This window comes from Stegodyphus dumicola, chromosome 10 (assembly GCF_044657685.1).
Source record: "Stegodyphus dumicola isolate Sdum_Otavi_A_Nest chromosome 10, ASM4465768v1".
Classification (NCBI taxonomy): Eukaryota; Metazoa; Arthropoda; class Arachnida; order Araneae; family Eresidae; genus Stegodyphus; species Stegodyphus dumicola.
The window spans coordinates 7,203,721-7,228,620 of record NC_140777.1 but is presented as its reverse complement, the minus strand read 5'-3'; the positions used below and the strand labels follow the sequence as shown (position 1 = coordinate 7,228,620).

The 24,900-nt window shown below is 34.2% G+C and overlaps 4 pseudogenes; all 4 read right to left on the bottom strand.

Moving 5' to 3' along the window:
- Positions 1 to 2,962: 2,962 nt before the first annotated feature.
- Positions 2,963 to 4,048, bottom strand: LOC146994876 (DEAD-box helicase Dbp80 pseudogene; annotated as a pseudogene).
- Positions 4,049 to 7,552: 3,504 nt separating this feature from the next.
- On the bottom strand, positions 7,553 to 8,670 carry LOC146994875 (DEAD-box helicase Dbp80 pseudogene; annotated as a pseudogene).
- Positions 8,671 to 12,205: 3,535 nt separating this feature from the next.
- LOC146994874 (DEAD-box helicase Dbp80 pseudogene) lies at positions 12,206 to 13,291 on the bottom strand (annotated as a pseudogene).
- A 3,548-nt stretch (positions 13,292 to 16,839) lies between these two features.
- Positions 16,840 to 17,913, bottom strand: LOC146994873 (DEAD-box helicase Dbp80 pseudogene; annotated as a pseudogene).
- Positions 17,914 to 24,900: the final 6,987 nt, after the last annotated feature.

Sequence of the window (24,900 nt, the reverse complement as noted above, 5' to 3'; positions counted from 1 at the left end):
TCTTCTCACCTTTATTTTATTGCATGCTCAAATTTAAAAACAGTGTTTTAGTCTAAGAAATAAATAACTAACTAAAAGCAGTAGATCACATACTATATGATTACCGGAACCTGTAAATTCTCGCAAGTATACTTCCAACCTGGCTTTCTGTTCCAATTTTGAGAGGTGTGGTCTGCAGGAATTAGTCCCTCCGAAACCCGCCATGTTTCTTATCGAGAACAGAAATTCCAATGTTGAAGATCTTGATGAATTAAATTCGTCAAGTCTTAATAAGAGATTAAAGTATAGAACTAAATTGTTAAATGATCTGAGACAACGATTTAGAAAAGAATACCTTAGTCAACTGGTTCAAAAGCATAATGAAAAACGATCTCGGGAACCTGTAGTAGGAGAAATAGTACTGACGGAGAATGATAACAGAAAACGTTCATTTTGGTCCTTAGCCCGAATTACAGAATTCATCCCTGGACGTGATGGAAAGATTTGTACGGTTAAACTCAAGACCCGGCATGGAACAGCTGTACGACCAATACAATGCATCTTTCCTCTGGAGATACAGGGCAATGATAGAAACATAATTCCTGATAAGAAACTGGGTGCAGAGGAATCTAATTCTAGTGCTGGATGTATGTTAAAAAGGGGAATTGCACCTGATAAAATGGTGATGCAACAATATTCCTCCTCTGGACAACATGTGAAAGCTCCAAAAAAAACTTGATCTTTTAAGTAATGTTTGTTATGAGCTTGAGACTCAACCTGAGTCTCAAAGTCGGGACAGGATGTTGTGAAATGAACTAAAGTAATAAATGGCGCGAAGCACTGCTCAGCCTGCATGCTGAGTTTTTCGAATGTTTTGCTTGTAGACAGAACGAAAGCTGATCTCGGAAGAGTGAGAATGTTGTGATGAAAAAAAAGAATGGCTTAACCCCTTCGAGCCGGGTAGCGAAAACGCGCGCTTATCGCTGAGGCCGGCAGTGTCTTACGCGAGCGTCTCTCCAGGGCCGGGGGCCTTTTTTGCTAGTAAGCCTAAATCCATGAAATTTCCGAAGTATCAACGCATTGTTTAAAAATGCTCTATAGAGTATTTAAACGGCTTATGCTTTATAGACATTTTTATATATATACTTTAATTACCTTATTTCTTGTTTAAATGCATATTTTACACATTTTATTTTAATTACTCACCATTTTATGAATTTTAACATTATACATCTGAAAACTAAATATATTACTTAAAATTCTCTTTTCGTATGAAAAATTTCAAAACAGGGATCTACACACAGTCCTACGTCACATTCCTTGCACTCGTAATAACTCATTTGCCGTTTTGGAGGATTTTTCCGGGAATGTGAACAAACAAAGCATCGTCGTCTCATTTTCTTATCAGTCTCTTCTGAACAAAGTTTTGGAAAATGTCTTTCAGTTAATCTTTCAGAATCAATATCAGAATATCAGAATAAATATCTGAAATATTTTGCATCATTTCTGCTATTTCATGCTCTGTTAAACATTTTCGAGGCTTCGACATTGCAACGGTAAAAACAAAGAATTCACGTCTAACAAGATCTAATTACTTTCTAAAAACTGAACTGCAAACCGGAATACCCAACGCTTTAGAGCAAATAAAACTTCTCTACTTACAGTAAACAACTACCACCTGCGATTTAAAGAGACGTCATAAATCATGCCAATAATCAAAAGCACGTGTATGTGAGTCATGCTTCTCTCATTTCGAGCAGAAGGTCTAATGTACATGTATCTGAAACCATATGGACATACAGTGCCATCTTGTGGCAGAAATTATATTTTGAAAAACGTTCCAAAGTACTGGCACAAATACGTGACAGTCGGTAGAGAACGGAACAATCCTCTGGCACGCCTGCGTGTCGGCCGCTAGGTAAGTGTGTTCGTTGCTGGCACGTATACGTGACAGTCGGCGCGAAGGGGTTAAGAATTTTTTGTCTTTATTCATAATGCACCCAGCCTCGGGTAGAGGCAGCCCGCAACTGAACAAACTGTTTTGAATATATTTGATTTATATATTTTCTGTGTTCTTCGTTAACAGTAGCTCTAAATGGCAATTTAAACTAATTTGGTGTCCATCCTTCACAATCAAGTACATTCATGCAAGCTGACAATTATCTATGTAATCTTTCCACAAGATAACACAGCACAATCGAAGATATGATTTTTGCCATCCCATGTCTCCTAAAATGCTACTGGTATAGCTGCATTGGCTCTGGCCTTGAATACAGCATGTCATACAATCAGAATTGCTTTCAAATAGTCTCACTGCAAGAACACTACTTCCAGGTAAGTCCTCACACTAAGTGTGAAAACTTTTGAGATTACTACAAGTTCAATAACCGGATTCTCTAAAAAAACACCAAATGTAATGTTGCACAAAATGTGAGCAATTTTCACACTGCCGAAGATATCTGGAGAATACATCACTCCAGACACTATATCAGACATTCAATATCTGAGTCACTTCCACAGCATCTGCCATTCATGCTGCCAGAGGCATTTACTTTGGACATTACTGGGTGGTCTTAACTACATAAATTACAATATTGAATCAAGTTATCATATATTTTTTGTCCATTTATATTTTGTGATTAAAATTAACTTTAAAAAATTTCTATCGCAATAACTTGCAAATATATTTATTGGGAAATATAATGACAAAAATCCAAGAAATGACTAACCATACACAGAATAATTAAACAACATATATATATCAATAATTCATTTCTCTTTTTCTTTAAATTCAGAAATTTCAAAAATTTAGAAAATTACTCATTTGGATGATGCGAATATTAATACCATGTTTGACTAAAGGTAAATTAATATTTTTATTCTTTGAAAAGCAAAAACTGCTTTCATAAAAAAATTTTACTTTTATAATTAGAGAGCATCTTACCAAGAATTGTTACTTACTTTTTCTTTTCCTTCTGTAAATCTATTGAGAATGGCTATTCAACTAACCAAGATGCAGTCTTCCTGGTATGGCAAAATATAATAGCCTGTCCTATTGACACAGTACCATATATGTTACACAAAGCTTGAAATTTCTCTTCTTTATCTCTGCATACTATGTAATACTGATCTATATTATCCAAACTGTCTTCTTCCCTTTTCAGTTTAATTATAATAGGATCAGAAACAATCAATTCTGCAAATTGCATGACTTCTTCAGAATAAGTAGCTGAGAACAGCAGCATCCGACAATCTTCGGTAGCTGCTTATGGATGCGAATAGACTGGTCTTGATATCCTTGAGTCGAGATCATGACATCTGCTTCATCTAAAACAAATACTTTTATTTTCCTGAGATCAAAACACTTATAGCGCATTGCCCAATCATAAACTTTACCAGGAGTTCCAATCATAAACTGAGCAGTAATTTTTTCTCCTCTTTGCAAAACCTCACCTCTAACAGCAAAACAAAATTCAATGTTAGGACAAAATTTTGCCATTCTTTTTGCCACTTTTCCTGTCTGCATGGCTAACTCATATGTTGGGGACAAAATAAGCATGTGAGGATATTTCAAATTTCTGTCCACTCTGCTCAAACTTGCCAAAAGAAAAGCAGCAGTTTTAAGCGTACCACTCTGAGACTGAGCAATCATATTTTGTCGAGGATCTGCAATAAGAGTAGGAACAGCAGCCTCTTGTATTTTTGAGGGTGAATTAAATCCCATACTATACACACCTTTAAGAAGTTCAGGTCGCAGATTCAATTCTTCAAAGGATTTCACAGAATACAGAGATGAATTAGGATTTCTCTGGATATCTATATCATGAGAAACTTCAATTAAATGAAATCTTGCAAGTTTTTTCATCAGAGATATCTCAGCAGGATTTAATTCAGGTTCATCATCTTTTTCATCATCGTCTTTTGATGCTTCATCAGGAATCTTTGGAGGAGTTATTGGAGGTGGCACAGGTGGTAGAATAGGATCGTCTAAATTTAAATTGTCAACTAATTTCGAAATTCCTTTATCTTGTATATGAGAAGAAAGACCCCAATCATCAACATCTGCCATGATAAAGCCTATCGAAAATGTAAATGTCAAAATATAGATTTCTGTAAATTCTAATATATGCAAAGACAAAGATATACTTAGAAAAACTGAAATCATAACAAATATAATGCATGTGTCCCAAATAATTAAAATGTATGAAGATCATAAAAAGCAGTTATTTTAGTTATATCACATTACTTTAAAGTGATAACTCTATTGCTGCACTTAAAAAAAAATAAATAAATAAATAAATAAAAATAAATCTGATTATTATGCCTATCATTAAATGGTATTCAATTCTATGTCCAAAAACTCATGAATATACAAGTTACCTACTAACTAAATGTAGAAAATGGTTCCCAGTGGAGAAATAGTATCTATTTCAATTTGGAACTATCTTGTTTAGTTACCATCTAGACTTTGGTTTTTAAACAAGACAGACTAAATAATCATATTTTGTGATGTTTTTACATCATGAATATGTTTGTATCAACAGAGCCAGGTTGAAGAAAGGCCAGCACCTGGGTAATCATGTAACATGTGATCTAATCACTTAGCTATTTATTTTTAGAGGGTGATCCTAAAATTTGCTGTCTTCTCACCTTTATTTTATTGCATGCTCAAATTTAAAAACAGTGTTTTAGTCTAAGAAATAAATAACTAACTAAAAGCAGTAGATCACATACTATATGATTACCGGAACCTGTAAATTCTCGCAAGTATACTTCCAACCTGGCTTTCTGTTCCAATTTTGAGAGGTGTGGTCTGCAGGAATTAGTCCCTCTGAAACCCACCATGTTTCTTATCGAGAACAGAAATTCCAATGTTGAAGATCTTGATGAATTAAATTCGTCAAGTCTTAATAAGAGATTAAAGTATAGAACTAAATTGTTAAATGATCTGAGACAACGATTTAGAAAAGAATACCTTAGTCAACTGGTTCAAAAGCATAATGAAAAACGATCTCGGGAACCTGTAGTAGGAGAAATAGTACTGATGGAGAATGATAACAGAAAACGTTCATTTTGGTCCTTAGCCCGAATTACAGAATTGATCCCTGGACGTGATGGAAAGATTTGTACGGTTAAACTCAAGACCCGGCATGGAACAGCTGTACGACCAATACAATGCATCTTTCCTCTGGAGATACAGGCCAATGATAGAAACATAATTCCTGATAAGAAACTGGGTGCAGAGGAATCTAATTCTAGTGCTGGATGTATGTTAAAAAGGGGAATTGCACCTGATAAAATGGTGATGCAACAATATTCCTCCTCTGGACAACATGTGAAAGCTCCAAAAAAAACTTGATCTTTTAAGTAATGTTTGTTATGAGCTTGAGACTCAACCTGAGTCTCAAAGTCGGGAGAGGATGTTGTGAAATGAACTAAAGTAATAAATGGCGCGAAGCACTGCTCAGCCTGCATGCTGAGTTTTTCGAATGTTTTGCTTGTAGACAGAACGAAAGCTGATCTCGGAAGAGTGAGAATGTTGTGATGAAAAAAAAGAATGGCTTATTAACCCCTTCGAGCCGGGTAGCGAAAACGCGTGCTTATCGCTGAGGCCGGCAGTGTCTTACGCGAGCGTCTCTCCAGGGCCGGGGGCCTTTTTTGCTAGTAAGCCTAAATCCATGAAATTTCCGAAGTATCAACGCATTGTTTAAAAATGCTCTATAGAGTATTTAAATGGCTTATGCTTTATAGACATTTTTATATATATACTTTAATTACCTTATTTCTTGTTTAAATGCATATTTTACACATTTTATTTTAATTACTCACCATTTTATGAATTTTAACATTATACATCTGAAAACTAAATATATTACTTAAAATTCTCTTTTCGTATGAAAAATTTCAAAACAGGGATCTACACACAGTCCTACGTTACATTCCTTGCACTCGTAATAACTCATTTGCCGTTTTGGAGGATTTTTCCGGGAATGTGAACAAACAAAGCATCGTCGTCTCATTTTCTTATCAGTCTCTTCTGAACAAAGTTTTGGAAAATGTCTTTCAGTTAATCTTTCAGAATCAATATCAGAATATCAGAATAAATATCTGAAATATTTTGCATCATTTCTGCTATTTCATGCTCTGTTAAACATTTTCGAGGCTTCGACATTGCAACGGTAAAAACAAAGAATTCACGTCTAACAAGATCTAATTACTTTCTAAAAACTGAACTGCAAACCGAAATACCCAACGCTTTAGAGCAAATAAAACTTCTCTACTTACAGTAAACAACTACCACCTGCGATTTAAAGAGACGTCATAAATCACGCCAATAATCAAAAGCACGTGTATGTGAGTCATGCTTCTCTCATTTCGAGCAGAAGGTCTAATGTACATGTATCTGAAACCATATGGACATACAGTGCCATCTTGTGGCAGAAATTATATTTTGAAAAACGTTCCAAAGTACTGGCACAAATACGTGACAGTCGGTAGAGAACGGAACAATCCTCTGGCACGCCTGCGTGTCGGCCGCTAGGTAAGTGTGTTCGTTGCTGGCACGTATACGTGACAGTCGGCGCGAAGGGGTTAAGAATTTTTTGTCTTTATTCATAATGCACCCAGCCTCGGGTAGAGGCAGCCCGCAACTGAACAAACTGTTTTGAATATATTTGATTTATATATTTTCTGTGTTCTTCGTTAACAGTAGCTCTAAATGGCAATTTAAACTAATTTGGTGTCCATCCTTCACAATCAAGTACATTCATGCAAGCTGACAATTATCTATGTAATCTTTCCACAAGATAACACAGCACAATCGAAGATATGATTTTTGCCATCCCATGTCTCCTAAAATGCTACTGGTATAGCTGCATTGGCTCTGGCCTTGAATACAGCATGTCATACAATCAGAATTGCTTTCAAATAGTCTCACTGCAAGAACACTACTTCCAGGTAAGTCCTCACACTAAGTGTGAAAACTTTTGAGGTTACTACAAGTTCAATAACCGGATTCTCTAAAAAAACACCAAATGTAATGTTGCACAAAATGTGAGCAATTTTCACACTGCCGAAGATATCTGGAGAATACATCACTCCAGACACTATATCAGACATTCAATATCTGAGTCACTTCCACAGCATCTGCCATTCATGCTGCCAGAGGCATTTACTTTGGACATTACTGGGTGGTCTTAACTACATAAATTACAATATTGAATCAAGTTATCATATATTTTTTGTCCATTTATATTTTGTGATTAAAATTAACTTTAAAAAATTTCTATCGCAATAACTTGCAAATATATTTATTGGGAAATATAATGACAAAAATCCAAGAAATGACTAACCATACACAGAATAATTAAACAACATATATATCAATAATTCATTTCTCTTTTTCTTTAAATTCAGAAATTTCAAAAATTTAGAAAATTACTCATTTGGATGATGCGAATATTAATACCATGTTTGACTAAAGGTAAATTAATATTTTTATTCTTTGAAAAGCAAAAACTGCTTTCATAAATAAATTTTACTTTTATAATTACAGAGCATCTTACCAAGAATTGTTACTTACTTTTTCTTTTCCTTCTGTAAATCTATTGAGAATGGCTATTCAACTAACCAAGATGCAGTCTTCCTGGTATGGCAAAATATAATAGCCTGTCCTATTGACACAGTACCATATATGTTACACAAAGCTTGAAATTTCTCTTCTTTATCTCTGCATACTATGTAATACTGATCTATATTATCCAAACTGTCTTCTTCCCTTTTCAGTTTAATTATAATAGGATCAGAAACAATCAATTCTGCAAATTGCATGACTTCTTCAGAATAAGTAGCTGAGAACAGCAGCATCCGACAATCTTTCGGTAGCTGCTTATGAATGCGAATAGACTGGTCTTGATATCCATGAGTCGAGATCATGACATCTGCTTCATCTAAAACAAATTCTTTTATTTTCCTGAGATCAAAACACTTATAGCACATTGCCCAATCATAAACTTTACCAGGAGTTCCAATCATAAACTGAGCAGTAATTTTTTCTCCTCTTTGCAAAACCTCACCTCTAACAGCAAAAAAAAATTCAATGTTAGGACAAAATTTTGCCATTCTTTTTGCCACTTTTCCTGTCTGCATGGCTAACTCATATGTTGGGGACAAAATAAGCATGTGAGGATATTTCAAATTTGTGTCCACTCTGCTCAAACTTGCCAAAAGAAAAGTAGCAGTTTTAAGCGTACCACTCTGAGACTGAGCAATCATATTTTGTCGAGGATCTGCAATAAGAGTAGGAAGAGCAGCCTCTTGTATTTTTGAGGGTGAATTAAATCCCATACCACACACACCTTTAAGAAGTTCAGGTCGCAGATTCAATTCTTCAAAAGATTTCACAGAATACAGAGATGAATTAGGATTTCTCTGGATATCTATATCATGAGAAACTTCAATTAAATGAAATCTTGCAAGTTTTTTCATCAGAGATATCTCAGCAGGATTTAATTCAGGTTCATCATCTTTTTCATCATCGTCTTTTGATGCTTCATCAGGAATCTTTGGAGGAGGTATTGGAGGTGGCACAGGTGGTAGAATAGGATCGTCTAAATTTAAATTGTCAACTAATTTCGAAATTCCTTTATCTTGTATATGAGAAGAAAGACCCCAATCATCAACATCTGCCATGATAAAGCCTATCGAAAATGTAAATGTCAAAATATAGATTTCTGTAAATTCTAACATATGCAAAGACAAAGATATACTTAGAAAAACTGAAATCATAACAAATATAATGCATGCGTCCCAAATAATTAAAATGTATGAAGATCATAAAAAGCAGTTATTTTAGTTATATCACATTACTTTAAAGTGATAACTCTATTGCTGCACTTAAGAAAATAATAAATAAATAAATAAATAAAAATAAATCTGATTATTATGCCTTTCATTAAATGGTATTCAATTTTATGTCCAAAAACTCATGAATATACAAGTTACCTACTAACTAAATGTAGAAAATGGTTCCCAGTGGAGAAATAGTATCTATTTCAATTTGGAACTATCTTGTTTAGTTACCATCTAGACTTTGGTTTTTAAACAAGACAGACTAAATAATCATATTTTGTGATGTTTTTACATCATGAATATGTTTGTATCAACAGAGCCAGGTTGAAGAAAGGCCAGCACCTGGGTAATCATGTAACATGTGATCTAATCACTTAGCTATTTATTTTTAGAGGGTGATCCTAAAATTTGCTGTCTTCTCACCTTTATTTTATTGCATGCTCAAATTTAAAAACAGTGTTTTAGTCTAAGAAATAAATAACTAACTAAAAGCAGTAGATCACATACTATATGATTACCGGAACCTGTAAATTCTCGCAAGTATACTTCCAACCTGGCTTTCTGTTCCAATTTTGAGAGGTGTGGTCTGCAGGAATTAGTCCCTCCGAAACCCGCCATGTTTCTTATCGAGAACAGAAATTCCAATGTTGAAGATCTTGATGAATTAAATTCGTCAAGTCTTAATAAGAGATTAAAGTATAGAACTAAATTGTTAAATGATCTGAGACAACGATTTAGAAAAGAATACCTTAGTCAACTGGTTCAAAAGCATAATGAAAAACGATCTCGGGAACCTGTAGTAGGAGAAATAGTACTGATGGAGAATGATAACAGAAAACGTTCATTTTGGTCCTTAGCCCGAATTACAGAATTCATCCCTGGACGTGATGGAAAGATTTGTACGGTTAAACTCAAGACCCGGCATGGAACAGCTGTACGACCAATACAATGCATCTTTCCTCTGGAGATACAGGGCAATGATAGAAACATAATTCCTGATAAGAAACTGGGTGCAGAGGAATCTAATTCTAGTGCTGGATGTATGTTAAAAAGGGGAATTGCACCTGATAAAATGGTGATGCAACAATATTCCTCCTCTGGACAACATGTGAAAGCTCCAAAAAAAACTTGATCTTTTAAGTAATGTTTGTTATGAGCTTGAGACTCAACCTGAGTCTCAAAGTCGGGACAGGATGTTGTGAAATGAACTAAAGTAATAAATGGCGCGAAGCACTGCTCAGCCTGCATGCTGAGTTTTTCGAATGTTTTGCTTGTAGACAGAACGAAAGCTGATCTCGGAAGAGTGAGAATGTTGTGATGAAAAAAAAGAATGGCTTAACCCCTTCGAGCCGGGTAGCGAAAACGCGCGCTTATCGCTGAGGCCGGCAGTGTCTTACGCGAGCGTCTCTCCAGGGCCGGGGGCCTTTTTTGCTAGTAAGCCTAAATCCATGAAATTTCCGAAGTATCAACGCATTGTTTAAAAATGCTCTATAGAGTATTTAAACGGCTTATGCTTTATAGACATTTTTATATATATACTTTAATTACCTTATTTCTTGTTTAAATGCATATTTTACACATTTTATTTTAATTACTCACCATTTTATGAATTTTAACATTATACATCTGAAAACTAAATATATTACTTAAAATTCTCTTTTCGTATGAAAAATTTCAAAACAGGGATCTACACACAGTCCTACGTCACATTCCTTGCACTCGTAATAACTCATTTGCCGTTTTGGAGGATTTTTCCGGGAATGTGAACAAACAAAGCATCGTCGTCTCATTTTCTTATCAGTCTCTTCTGAACAAAGTTTTGGAAAATGTCTTTCAGTTAATCTTTCAGAATCAATATCAGAATATCAGAATAAATATCTGAAATATTTTGCATCATTTCTGCTATTTCATGCTCTGTTAAACATTTTCGAGGCTTCGACATTGCAACGGTAAAAACAAAGAATTCACGTCTAACAAGATCTAATTACTTTCTAAAAACTGAACTGCAAACCGGAATACCCAACGCTTTAGAGCAAATAAAACTTCTCTACTTACAGTAAACAACTACCACCTGCGATTTAAAGAGACGTCATAAATCACGCCAATAATCAAAAGCACGTGTATGTGAGTCATGCTTCTCTCATTTCGAGCAGAAGGTCTAATGTACATGTATCTGAAACCATATGGACATACAGTGCCATCTTGTGGCAGAAATTATATTTTGAAAAACGTTCCAAAGTACTGGCACAAATACGTGACAGTCGGTAGAGAACGGAACAATCCTCTGGCACGCCTGCGTGTCGGCCGCTAGGTAAGTGTGTTCGTTGCTGGCACGTATACGTGACAGTCGGCGCGAAGGGGTTAAGAATTTTTTGTCTTTATTCATAATGCACCCAGCCTCGGGTAGAGGCAGCCCGCAACTGAACAAACTGTTTTGAATATATTTGATTTATATATTTTCTGTGTTCTTCGTTAACAGTAGCTCTAAATGGCAATTTAAACTAATTTGGTGTCCATCCTTCACAATCAAGTACATTCATGCAAGCTGACAATTATCTATGTAATCTTTCCACAAGATAACACAGCACAATCGAAGATATGATTTTTGCCATCCCATGTCTCCTAAAATGCTACTGGTATAGCTGCATTGGCTCTGGCCTTGAATACAGCATGTCATACAATCAGAATTGCTTTCAAATAGTCTCACTGCAAGAACACTACTTCCAGGTAAGTCCTCACACTAAGTGTGAAAACTTTTGAGATTACTACAAGTTCAATAACCGGATTCTCTAAAAAAACACCAAATGTAATGTTGCACAAAATGTGAGCAATTTTCACACTGCCGAAGATATCTGGAGAATACATCACTCCAGACACTATATCAGACATTCAATATCTGAGTCACTTCCACAGCATCTGCCATTCATGCTGCCAGAGGCATTTACTTTGGACATTACTGGGTGGTCTTAACTACATAAATTACAATATTGAATCAAGTTATCATATATTTTTTGTCCATTTATATTTTGTGATTAAAATTAACTTTAAAAAATTTCTATCGCAATAACTTGCAAATATATTTATTGGGAAATATAATGACAAAAATCCAAGAAATGACTAACCATACACAGAATAATTAAACAACATATATATATCAATAATTCATTTCTCTTTTTCTTTAAATTCAGAAATTTCAAAAATTTAGAAAATTACTCATTTGGATGATGCGAATATTAATACCATGTTTGACTAAAGGTAAATTAATATTTTTATTCTTTGAAAAGCAAAAACTGCTTTCATAAAAAAATTTTACTTTTATAATTAGAGAGCATCTTACCAAGAATTGTTACTTACTTTTTCTTTTCCTTCTGTAAATCTATTGAGAATGGCTATTCAACTAACCAAGATGCAGTCTTCCTGGTATGGCAAAATATAATAGCCTGTCCTATTGACACAGTACCATATATGTTACACAAAGCTTGAAATTTCTCTTCTTTATCTCTGCATACTATGTAATACTGATCTATATTATCCAAACTGTCTTCTTCCCTTTTCAGTTTAATTATAATAGGATCAGAAACAATCAATTCTGCAAATTGCATGACTTCTTCAGAATAAGTAGCTGAGAACAGCAGCATCCGACAATCTTCGGTAGCTGCTTATGGATGCGAATAGACTGGTCTTGATATCCTTGAGTCGAGATCATGACATCTGCTTCATCTAAAACAAATACTTTTATTTTCCTGAGATCAAAACACTTATAGCGCATTGCCCAATCATAAACTTTACCAGGAGTTCCAATCATAAACTGAGCAGTAATTTTTTCTCCTCTTTGCAAAACCTCACCTCTAACAGCAAAACAAAATTCAATGTTAGGACAAAATTTTGCCATTCTTTTTGCCACTTTTCCTGTCTGCATGGCTAACTCATATGTTGGGGACAAAATAAGCATGTGAGGATATTTCAAATTTCTGTCCACTCTGCTCAAACTTGCCAAAAGAAAAGCAGCAGTTTTAAGCGTACCACTCTGAGACTGAGCAATCATATTTTGTCGAGGATCTGCAATAAGAGTAGGAACAGCAGCCTCTTGTATTTTTGAGGGTGAATTAAATCCCATACTATACACACCTTTAAGAAGTTCAGGTCGCAGATTCAATTCTTCAAAGGATTTCACAGAATACAGAGATGAATTAGGATTTCTCTGGATATCTATATCATGAGAAACTTCAATTAAATGAAATCTTGCAAGTTTTTTCATCAGAGATATCTCAGCAGGATTTAATTCAGGTTCATCATCTTTTTCATCATCGTCTTTTGATGCTTCATCAGGAATCTTTGGAGGAGTTATTGGAGGTGGCACAGGTGGTAGAATAGGATCGTCTAAATTTAAATTGTCAACTAATTTCGAAATTCCTTTATCTTGTATATGAGAAGAAAGACCCCAATCATCAACATCTGCCATGATAAAGCCTATCGAAAATGTAAATGTCAAAATATAGATTTCTGTAAATTCTAATATATGCAAAGACAAAGATATACTTAGAAAAACTGAAATCATAACAAATATAATGCATGTGTCCCAAATAATTAAAATGTATGAAGATCATAAAAAGCAGTTATTTTAGTTATATCACATTACTTTAAAGTGATAACTCTATTGCTGCACTTAAAAAAAAATAAATAAATAAATAAATAAAAATAAATCTGATTATTATGCCTATCATTAAATGGTATTCAATTCTATGTCCAAAAACTCATGAATATACAAGTTACCTACTAACTAAATGTAGAAAATGGTTCCCAGTGGAGAAATAGTATCTATTTCAATTTGGAACTATCTTGTTTAGTTACCATCTAGACTTTGGTTTTTAAACAAGACAGACTAAATAATCATATTTTGTGATGTTTTTACATCATGAATATGTTTGTATCAACAGAGCCAGGTTGAAGAAAGGCCAGCACCTGGGTAATCATGTAACATGTGATCTAATCACTTAGCTATTTATTTTTAGAGGGTGATCCTAAAATTTGCTGTCTTCTCACCTTTATTTTATTGCATGCTCAAATTTAAAAACAGTGTTTTAGTCTAAGAAATAAATAACTAACTAAAAGCAGTAGATCACATACTATATGATTACCGGAACCTGTAAATTCTCGCAAGTATACTTCCAACCTGGCTTTCTGTTCCAATTTTGAGAGGTGTGGTCTGCAGGAATTAGTCCCTCTGAAACCCACCATGTTTCTTATCGAGAACAGAAATTCCAATGTTGAAGATCTTGATGAATTAAATTCGTCAAGTCTTAATAAGAGATTAAAGTATAGAACTAAATTGTTAAATGATCTGAGACAACGATTTAGAAAAGAATACCTTAGTCAACTGGTTCAAAAGCATAATGAAAAACGATCTCGGGAACCTGTAGTAGGAGAAATAGTACTGATGGAGAATGATAACAGAAAACGTTCATTTTGGTCCTTAGCCCGAATTACAGAATTGATCCCTGGACGTGATGGAAAGATTTGTACGGTTAAACTCAAGACCCGGCATGGAACAGCTGTACGACCAATACAATGCATCTTTCCTCTGGAGATACAGGCCAATGATAGAAACATAATTCCTGATAAGAAACTGGGTGCAGAGGAATCTAATTCTAGTGCTGGATGTATGTTAAAAAGGGGAATTGCACCTGATAAAATGGTGATGCAACAATATTCCTCCTCTGGACAACATGTGAAAGCTCCAAAAAAAACTTGATCTTTTAAGTAATGTTTGTTATGAGCTTGAGACTCAACCTGAGTCTCAAAGTCGGGAGAGGATGTTGTGAAATGAACTAAAGTAATAAATGGCGCGAAGCACTGCTCAGCCTGCATGCTGAGTTTTTCGAATGTTTTGCTTGTAGACAGAACGAAAGCTGATCTCGGAAGAGTGAGAATGTTGTGATGAAAAAAAAGAATGGCTTATTAACCCCTTCGAGCCGGGTAGCGAAAACGCGTGCTTATCGCTGAGGCCGGCAGTGTCTTACGCGAGCGTCTCTCCAGGGCCGGGGGCCTTTTTTGCTAGTAAGCCTAAATCCATGAAATTTCCGAAGTATCAACGCATTGTTTAAAAATGCTCTATAGAGTATTTAAATGGCTTATGCTTTATAGACATTTTTATATATATACTTTAATTACCTTATTTCTTGTTTAAATGCATATTTTACACATTTTATTTTAATTACTCACCATTTTATGAATTTTAACATTATACATCTGAAAACTAAATATATTACTTAAAATTCTCTTTTCGTATGAAAAATTTCAAAACAGGGATCTACACACAGTCCTACGTTACATTCCTTGCACTCGTAATAACTCATTTGCCGTTTTGGAGGATTTTTCCGGGAATGTGAACAAACAAAGCATCGTCGTCTCATTTTCTTATCAGTCTCTTCTGAACAAAGTTTTGGAAAATGTCTTTCAGTTAATCTTTCAGAATCAATATCAGAATATCAGAATAAATATCTGAAATATTTTGCATCATTTCTGCTATTTCATGCTCTGTTAAACATTTTCGAGGCTTCGACATTGCAACGGTAAAAACAAAGAATTCACGTCTAACAAGATCTAATTACTTTCTAAAAACTGAACTGCAAACCGAAATACCCAACGCTTTAGAGCAAATAAAACTTCTCTACTTACAGTAAACAACTACCACCTGCGATTTAAAGAGACGTCATAAATCACGCCAATAATCAAAAGCACGTGTATGTGAGTCATGCTTCTCTCATTTCGAGCAGAAGGTCTAATGTACATGTATCTGAAACCATATGGACATACAGTGCCATCTTGTGGCAGAAATTATATTTTGAAAAACGTTCCAAAGTACTGGCACAAATACGTGACAGTCGGTAGAGAACGGAACAATCCTCTGGCACGCCTGCGTGTCGGCCGCTAGGTAAGTGTGTTCGTTGCTGGCACGTATACGTGACAGTCGGCGCGAAGGGGTTAAGAATTTTTTGTCTTTATTCATAATGCACCCAGCCTCGGGTAGAGGCAGCCCGCAACTGAACAAACTGTTTTGAATATATTTGATTTATATATTTTCTGTGTTCTTCGTTAACAGTAGCTCTAAATGGCAATTTAAACTAATTTGGTGTCCATCCTTCACAATCAAGTACATTCATGCAAGCTGACAATTATCTATGTAATCTTTCCACAAGATAACACAGCACAATCGAAGATATGATTTTTGCCATCCCATGTCTCCTAAAATGCTACTGGTATAGCTGCATTGGCTCTGGCCTTGAATACAGCATGTCATACAATCAGAATTGCTTTCAAATAGTCTCACTGCAAGAACACTACTTCCAGGTAAGTCCTCACACTAAGTGTGAAAACTTTTGAGGTTACTACAAGTTCAATAACCGGATTCTCTAAAAAAACACCAAATGTAATGTTGCACAAAATGTGAGCAATTTTCACACTGCCGAAGATATCTGGAGAATACATCACTCCAGACACTATATCAGACATTCAATATCTGAGTCACTTCCACAGCATCTGCCATTCATGCTGCCAGAGGCATTTACTTTGGACATTACTGGGTGGTCTTAACTACATAAATTACAATATTGAATCAAGTTATCATATATTTTTTGTCCATTTATATTTTGTGATTAAAATTAACTTTAAAAAATTTCTATCGCAATAACTTGCAAATATATTTATTGGGAAATATAATGACAAAAATCCAAGAAATGACTAACCATACACAGAATAATTAAACAACATATATATCAATAATTCATTTCTCTTTTTCTTTAAATTCAGAAATTTCAAAAATTTAGAAAATTACTCATTTGGATGATGCGAATATTAATACCATGTTTGACTAAAGGTAAACTAATATTTTTATTCTTTGAAAAGCAAAAACTGCTTTCATAAATAAATTTTACTTTTATAATTACAGAGCATCTTACCAAGAATTGTTACTTACTTTTTCTTTTCCTTCTGTAAATCTATTGAGAATGGCTATTCAACTAACCAAGATGCAGTCTTCCTGGTATGGCAAAATATAATAGCCTGTCCTATTGACACAGTACCATATATGTTACACAAAGCTTGAAATTTCTCTTCTTTATCTCTGCATACTATGTAATACTGATCTATATTATCCAAACTGTCTTCTTCCCTTTTCAGTTTAATTATAATAGGATCAGAAACAATCAATTCTGCAAATTGCATGACTTCTTCAGAATAAGTAGCTGAGAACAGCAGCATCCGACAATCTTTCGGTAGCTGCTTATGAATGCGAATAGACTGGTCTTGATATCCTTGAGTCGAGATCATGACATCTGCTTCATCTAAAACAAATTCTTTTATTTTCCTGAGATCAAAACACTTATAGCACATTGCCCAATCATAAACTTTACCAGGAGTTCCAATCATAAACTGAGCAGTAATTTTTTCTCCTCTTTGCAAAACCTCACCTCTAACAGCAAAAAAAAATTCAATGTTAGGACAAAATTTTGCCATTCTTTTTGCCACTTTTCCTGTCTGCATGGCTAACTCATATGTTGGGGACAAAATAAGCATGTGAGGATATTTCAAATTTGTGTCCACTCTGCTCAAACTTGCCAAAAGAAAAGTAGCAGTTTTAAGCGTACCACTCTGAGACTGAGCAATCATATTTTGTCGAGGATCTGCAATAAGAGTAGGAAGAGCAGCCTCTTGTATTTTTGAGGGTGAATTAAATCCCATACCACACACACCTTTAAGAAGTTCAGGTCGCAGATTCAATTCTTCAAAAGATTTCACAGAATACAGAGATGAATTAGGATTTCTCTGGATATCTATATCATGAGAAACTTCAATTAAATGAAATCTTGCAAGTTTTTTCATCAGAGATATCTCAGCAGGATTTAATTCAGGTTCATCATCTTTTTCATCATCGTCTTTTGATGCTTCATCAGGAATCTTTGGAGGAGGTATTGGAGGTGGCACAGGTGGTAGAATAGGATCGTCTAAATTTAAATTGTCAACTAATTTCGAAATTCCTTTATCTTGTATATGAGAAGAAAGACCCCAATCATCAACATCTGCCATGATAAAGCCTATCGAAAATGTAAATGTCAAAATATAGATTTCTGTAAATTCTAACATATGCAAAGACAAAGATATACTTAGAAAAACTGAAATCATAACAAATATAATGCATGCGTCCCAAATAATTAAAATGTATGAAGATCATAAAAAGCAGTTATTTTAGTTATATCACATTACTTTAAAGTGATAACTCTATTGCTGCACTTAAGAAAATAATAAATAAATAAATAAATAAAAATAAATCTGATTATTATGCCTTTCATTAAATGGTATTCAATTCTATGTCCAAAAACTCATGAATATACAAGTTACCTACTAACTAAATGTAGAAAATGGTTCCCAGTGGAGAAATAGTATCTATTTCAATTTGGAACTATCTTGTTTAGTTACCATCTAGACTTTGGTTTTTAAACAGGACAGAATAAATAATCATATTTTGTGAAGTTTTTACATCATGAATATGTTTGTGTCAACAGAGCCAGGTTGAAGAAAGGCCAGCACCTGGGTAATCATGTAATATGTGATCTAATTACTTAGCTGTTTATTTTTAGAGGGTGATCCTAAAATTTGCTGTCTTCTCACCTTTATTTTGCATGCTCAAATTTAAAAAGAATGTTTTAGTCTAAGAAATAAATAACTAACTAAAAGCAGTAGATTACATACTATATGATGACTGGAACCTGTACATTCTCGCAAGTATACCTCCAACCTGGCTTTCTGTCTCAATTTTGAGAGGTGTGGTGGTACAAGAGACTCGCACCCTTCTCCCTCTATCACCAATCTCTTGAAAGGACTTCAGGTTTGCTGTATATTTTCAGTGTCGCTTGCTGCAGACACTATATGCTTATATACATCCATGCTTTCTCCAGGATTTAAAGACAGACCCATCAATATGTATCACTAATCATTACAGTAACTGGACTCAGAGGTCGACAGGTTAAAACAAGGCAAATATTCAAGTAGGCATATTAGATATCACAATGCCTAACTGCTGATGAAATACCGAAGGTTGCTAAACCTTGTTCTCCTACCATTAAACTCTCAAAAAGGTGTCAGCTAGCTGCATATTTTGAGTGCCCCCTTGCCAGCAAAACACTTACAGACACACATGCCTTCTCTGAGAATTGAACCTGGGCTCTCTGGGACAGCAGTCACCATCTCTAACCATTATCCCATCTTTATGTCTACAGCAGGACTATGAACCAGTCCTTAATTAAAAATCAGAGGAACAACTTAGTTATTTCACCAACAATTTTTTTTTTAATTCTAAAGATGACAAAGATTATTGACAAAGATTATTATTATTATAATTGACAAAGATTATTTGCCATAGAGATGTATATAGCATGAAGAAGGTAAAATTAAATGTTAAATCACTATCAGAGCACACAATGCAATTTCTCAATATTTCACTAAATGCAACTTTTCAAGTAATCTTCACTTAAATTTTCCCAATAAGGCCTAGTGATCTTTTCTTTCTTCCTTCCATGAGGTTAAAAAACATAAAACATACAGTTGAACTTCTCTCCCATCATCATAAAAAACTGCAGATAGAAACCTACTATTCAAACTAGCACTCGTAAAGCACTTTTCTAGGTGAAGTTAGCATTGTGCTTCATGTTCATAGGTGGTTTTTAGAAGAAAAAAAAAAAGAAAAAAAATCTGGATAGTTAATTGCTCCCTTGGATTTCATGAGAGATCCAAATGGTGACCTTGAGAGAGCAGCAGGCACAATAAATCCCTAATGACCATGTCATAAATGAATACATCTTCCAGATTCTGTAAAACAGTTGTTCCAGAATTTAGCTTTGGTAGGGTCACTGGTAAGACTGAATTAATTTAATGACCAGTGACCTATACTGGTGACTCTTCTAAACATAAAAAGTAATAATTACTGTACGAAGTCCAAAATATAGATATCGAAACCCCCAGCAAATTTTTCTTTTCTTTACAAAGGTTTAGAAATGAGAAATATAATACTCAAAGCATGTGTGCTGTTAAAATGATTTTCTCCCTACTAATTAAAAACTCTGCCAGTCGCATTTGATCTGCTAGGCACACATCGAGCACTTTTGTTTGCTCTGCCTCCTTCTCTCCAGCCAATTAGCTGCCCCTCTTCTAGTGCCACTTACAGTCATAAGGTCAGTCAGTGAATATATTTCTTCATTTCCAGTTAACATATGAAATGCCCCATAGGCTCCCTGTAACCTATTATGTTGCTATTTGACAAGTAAGTTTTCTGTGACTTTTTAATACTATATCACATTTTTGTTAGCATATAACAAAATATTTTATTATTATCTACAAAACTGAGTATGTTTTGGGGCTCTGGCTTTTCATGCACATTGCACCTGATCATGTCATGAATTGTAAAATATTTTAATAATTTAAAATATTGCTTATTACAAAAGTTGATAAAAACATTTTCATAAAAACATTATAAATATTTATTTGATTCAGGCTTCAAATTGTTAAATAAAAAAAGTCCGATTTGAGATACCCTCAAGACCTGATCAATGGCAATGACTTACTACAAACTGTGCAGTGTGAAATATTGTAAAAGCTTCATAATTAATTGAACCAAGACATTTGGCTTAACTGAACGAACAAATAAACAAAAAACAAAAAGAGTCAGAAGTAAAAAATATCTAGATTTTTTATGTGGTTTGTTTTTACTTGACCTTGTGCAAAAATAAATTTGGCAGCCCAGAATATTTTTGCGAACGGAAGCCGGCAACGCAACAGCTTGATCCTGCCATACTTGTGACAATCTAACCTGAGAACACATATAAAACACGAATTATTATTTGGCAACCTTTCTTTAACAAAAAGTCATGAAAGGTTGGTGATTTTCGTGATTTGGACAAACATGGTCCAACAAAACCTTTTATTTTTTCATCTGTAAAAACTCGCATTGCACAAAAGGTGGTTCCGCTAATATGCAAAATGTTAAAAATGGTAGTCGCACAGTTCATAAAATTTGTGCTGTATGTAGACAAAATACTGTTTCTGATGACATAATTCAAATGTGATTCAAGAAGTTTAAGCTAGAAATTTCAGCCTCGAAGATTATGGATGGCCATCCTCCATAAACAAGGTTCTATTAAAAGTTATCATTGAAAATCCACATTAAACAGAGCAAGAAGTATCAGGCAAACCTAATATTTCAAATGCACTGTATGTCATTAGAAGGCGACTAGGTAGGTAACTTGCTATGACGTATGGGTACCCCATACTTTTAACAGAGCAGAATATGCTTGCTTCAGTTTCCACATGCGACTTCTTGCCAAAAAGAAATAAAGAAGCTCATTTTTTTAAATGGCTCATTACTGGAGACATAAAGTGGATGCTATGCAATAATGTTACAAAAAAAGATTACAGGATACACTAAATGAACCTCCTTTTGTAGAGGATAGCATCCCAAAAAAGTAATGCTTTGTGTATGGTGGGACAACAAAGAAATTGTGTAACATAAATTATTGCTACCAAGTCAGGCAATATACTTTTTCACTAAAAGCAGAAACCGAAGCTAAGTGCTCAGAACTGACCAATAGTCGAGGTGTTATCTTTTACCATGACAATGCTCGGACCTACACTTTAAAGAGTATCAGGCAAAGACCTATTCAGCATGGCTGAGATGTTTTGTGTCATCCTTAATGTTCACCAGACCTTGACCCCCCTCACATTTCTGTCTCTTTGAAAGTCTCCGAGAGATTGTCAAGCAGGGCCTCAGTAACTTCTTTATGAAGAACCTAATAACATTTTTATGAAAGGAATTTCTCAGCAGCCAAAAGGAAAGCAAAAAGTCATAGAACAAAATGATACTTATGTAATTCAATGAAACTTTCAGCTGTACTCTTATATGCACCCTAAGATCACTAAATGTGGCGATATGTGTCCGGCACTGGTTTCTGTAACGATTGTGACAAACCCTTTTGAAGTTGAAAACTCATTTGCTGGAGTGGTTTAATTGCTTGTTGGTTCGTGTCGTGCATGTTTTGAAATGGCCTATGTTGCAATGAGAGACGTGGTTGTAAGAGGGTCTGGGAGCTTATTTTTAGTGGCTGTGCATGACAGAAGTAAGGAAATGCTGATGCAGTGTATTAAAGAGGGGATTGAGCCTTGTAAACTATTTTTTTGGATGGCTGGAAATCTTACAAGGATTTAGGAGAAGAAGGTTTTGAACATTTATTTGTGAACCATAGCATCAATTTTGTGGATAGCGACGTCCTCCACGGCATCACTACGTCCTGATGCCGTGGAGGACGTTTGTGGCTGTCATATAGAGAGCATGTGGCGGCATGTTAAAGCTACGTTCTGCTGTCCGAAAAAGTACTGATTATGGTAAGTGCATTTTATTTTATTGTTTTTATTTTGTAGAATGTTATGTTCATTGTTTTTTTACTATGAATTTCTGTTGTTTTTTTAATTATTTGTAATTTATTCTCGATTGCGCAATTCGTAGATGTTTTTTCAAGTTTAAACAGAATGCTGTGTACATGGTATTCTTTGAAATTTATTGTTGTTATGTTAAATTATTAAAGCGAGGTGTGCGTAGTTTGTAGATTCCTTTGCTCGCTAGACTGTGCAATACGTAGATTTTTTTTTTTAAGTTAAAACATATCGCTGTGTACATGGATTCATATAAAATATTTCTGGTTAGAAACTACGTTTTTGCTCTCTAAATTTTTTGTTTTGGATTTTTTTCATGCGAAAACCGGCTTTTTGGAGACATTTTACGCATAAAGTTCGAAATGTAGACAAAAAATTTAGATAGTAATGTGCCAGCATGGCGAGAAATTTTTCGCCACATTTGGCGACCTGACGGCGCATATAAGAGTAGTTCCAAATTTTCTTATGTTTTTTCATTGCTTCATTAGTATTTATCATCAAAAACTTTTAAGATGATCCAATAAACGTATATGCTGAAACATTTGCCTAGCACGTACCATCTCCCTATGAAGGGGAAGCTTTGAGATGAATTTTGAAAGGGTATTTAGTACTGCAAGTGCAAACACACATAATGAAAAAAACCCAGACTGTATCACGAAGACAAAAATTTCACATGATGTGAAAAAATACCAAAATCCAGAGAGATTTAGTATGCATTTAGGTAAAATATTGATTTATATAATTTTTATAGAAATGACACGATTAGCAGGAAATAATCACAAATTGGGTATTTTGGGTTTTATTGATGATTTAAGCTTAAAAAAATCAAGAAAGGAGAAGCACACTTAAACAAAGGAGTTTTAACTGAAATGTTTTTTTAAAAGAAAATAAATTTCAAACTTTTTACTTAAAAAAAAAGTTATTTATGATACTTTTCAGTTATGTGCCTGCTATGCATTTTGGCAGGTTTTTTTATGGGTAAATAATTTTAAGTTGTAAGATTAGTTTACATAAGGATGCATACACACATGCTGTAATTTTCCATTAGGTACACACTTTCCAAAATGTGTGGCAGGAGCATAACAGAAAAGTATCTAATTTATTTTTCATGTAGCCATAGAATGACCACTATCAAGAATGTGACCTTTAACCAGAAAATAACCTGAAAATAACATGAAAGCCTCTTCCCTCCTGGCTATTTTACACACTGCATCTTCATATCATTTCCATGGATTTACATAACTCTATTTTACGCATATTTTCACAAATTTGGGCGTTATGTCAACTATGCTTTCATTCTCACTTTATGATAAATCGACAGTTCTCAGAAATTATTCATTTCTTAGTATCTGGGTTTGCTTATCTTTGGTGACAAATGCCACCAGAAAAACCAATTAGGCCCCATATTTGGTAATTCTACTAATTAAGCATATAGATTGCTTGTTTCTTACTGTATCAAAAAAAATTAATTATAAAATGGAAATAAATTTAAAAAGTTTTAATCATATTACACTAAAAGAGAGTATTTAACATGTGGCAATGAGAAAATCTCATAAAGAATTGACAAACACTAAATATTTTTTTTGCATTTACTAATATTTCTTCCTCTTAAAAAGCAAAACATATTATATACGTATGTAAGATAGACAACTAAAAATAACAGACCTCTTACTCTAAGATACCTTTTATTCTCTTAAGGAAAGCATATTTAATTTAAAATATAGACCAAAAATGTAAAATGCCACATGCGTAAATGTTATCAACTTCACTTATTGCAAATATATATATACGTATATATGTATACAGTCAAAAGTCGTTAATCCGGACTCGTGGGGACTTCGGCGATTCCGGTTTATCGATTTTTTCGGATTACAGATCATCAATTTAAATCTGGTAAAATGGCATGCAGAAATTATAAAATTAAAAATATGAAACCGTAATTTACGAAATAAAGAACAATTATGATCTAAAGGGTATCAAAATTTACAAAAAAAAAAAGCTTAATATTTATTTGTTTACTTTATTAAACATTTCTTTCAATGTAAGTTGTTTAAGTTGCTTCGTTTTTTATGTTATAATACATTCTCTTTAATTCTATAAACAGACATAACTTCTTGTTCAGTTACAAAGTTCCGCTGTTCAAGTCCTATAATTGCTGTGTCGAGAATACCGACTAATTTGTCAATCGAAATTTTTTTCATTTTCAATAACCTCTGTCATTTTCTTCCCTATCAGATGAGGCATTTGATTTAAATCATATCAAAGCCGAGTAAGCAATTATAAGCCAAATAAAATAAAAACATCTGCCCTTAAGATAAGGATAGTTCTGACAGATCAACTTCCAATTCATTGCACACTGCAGTTTAGATAAAAGTTTAGATAAACAAACGTTAAAGTTTAGATAAACAAAGGATATGCCTTTATCCATTTTTTACAGCAATTCCACTTTTTGTTTAATGGACTCCGAACGATACTTTCGATTTGTATATACCGATCGATATATATTTACATATTAGTAAATATATATCGGAAATTCTATTTGACATAATAGAAAGTTCAAGCTTACTTTTATTAAATTGCTCTAAGAGTCTGCAA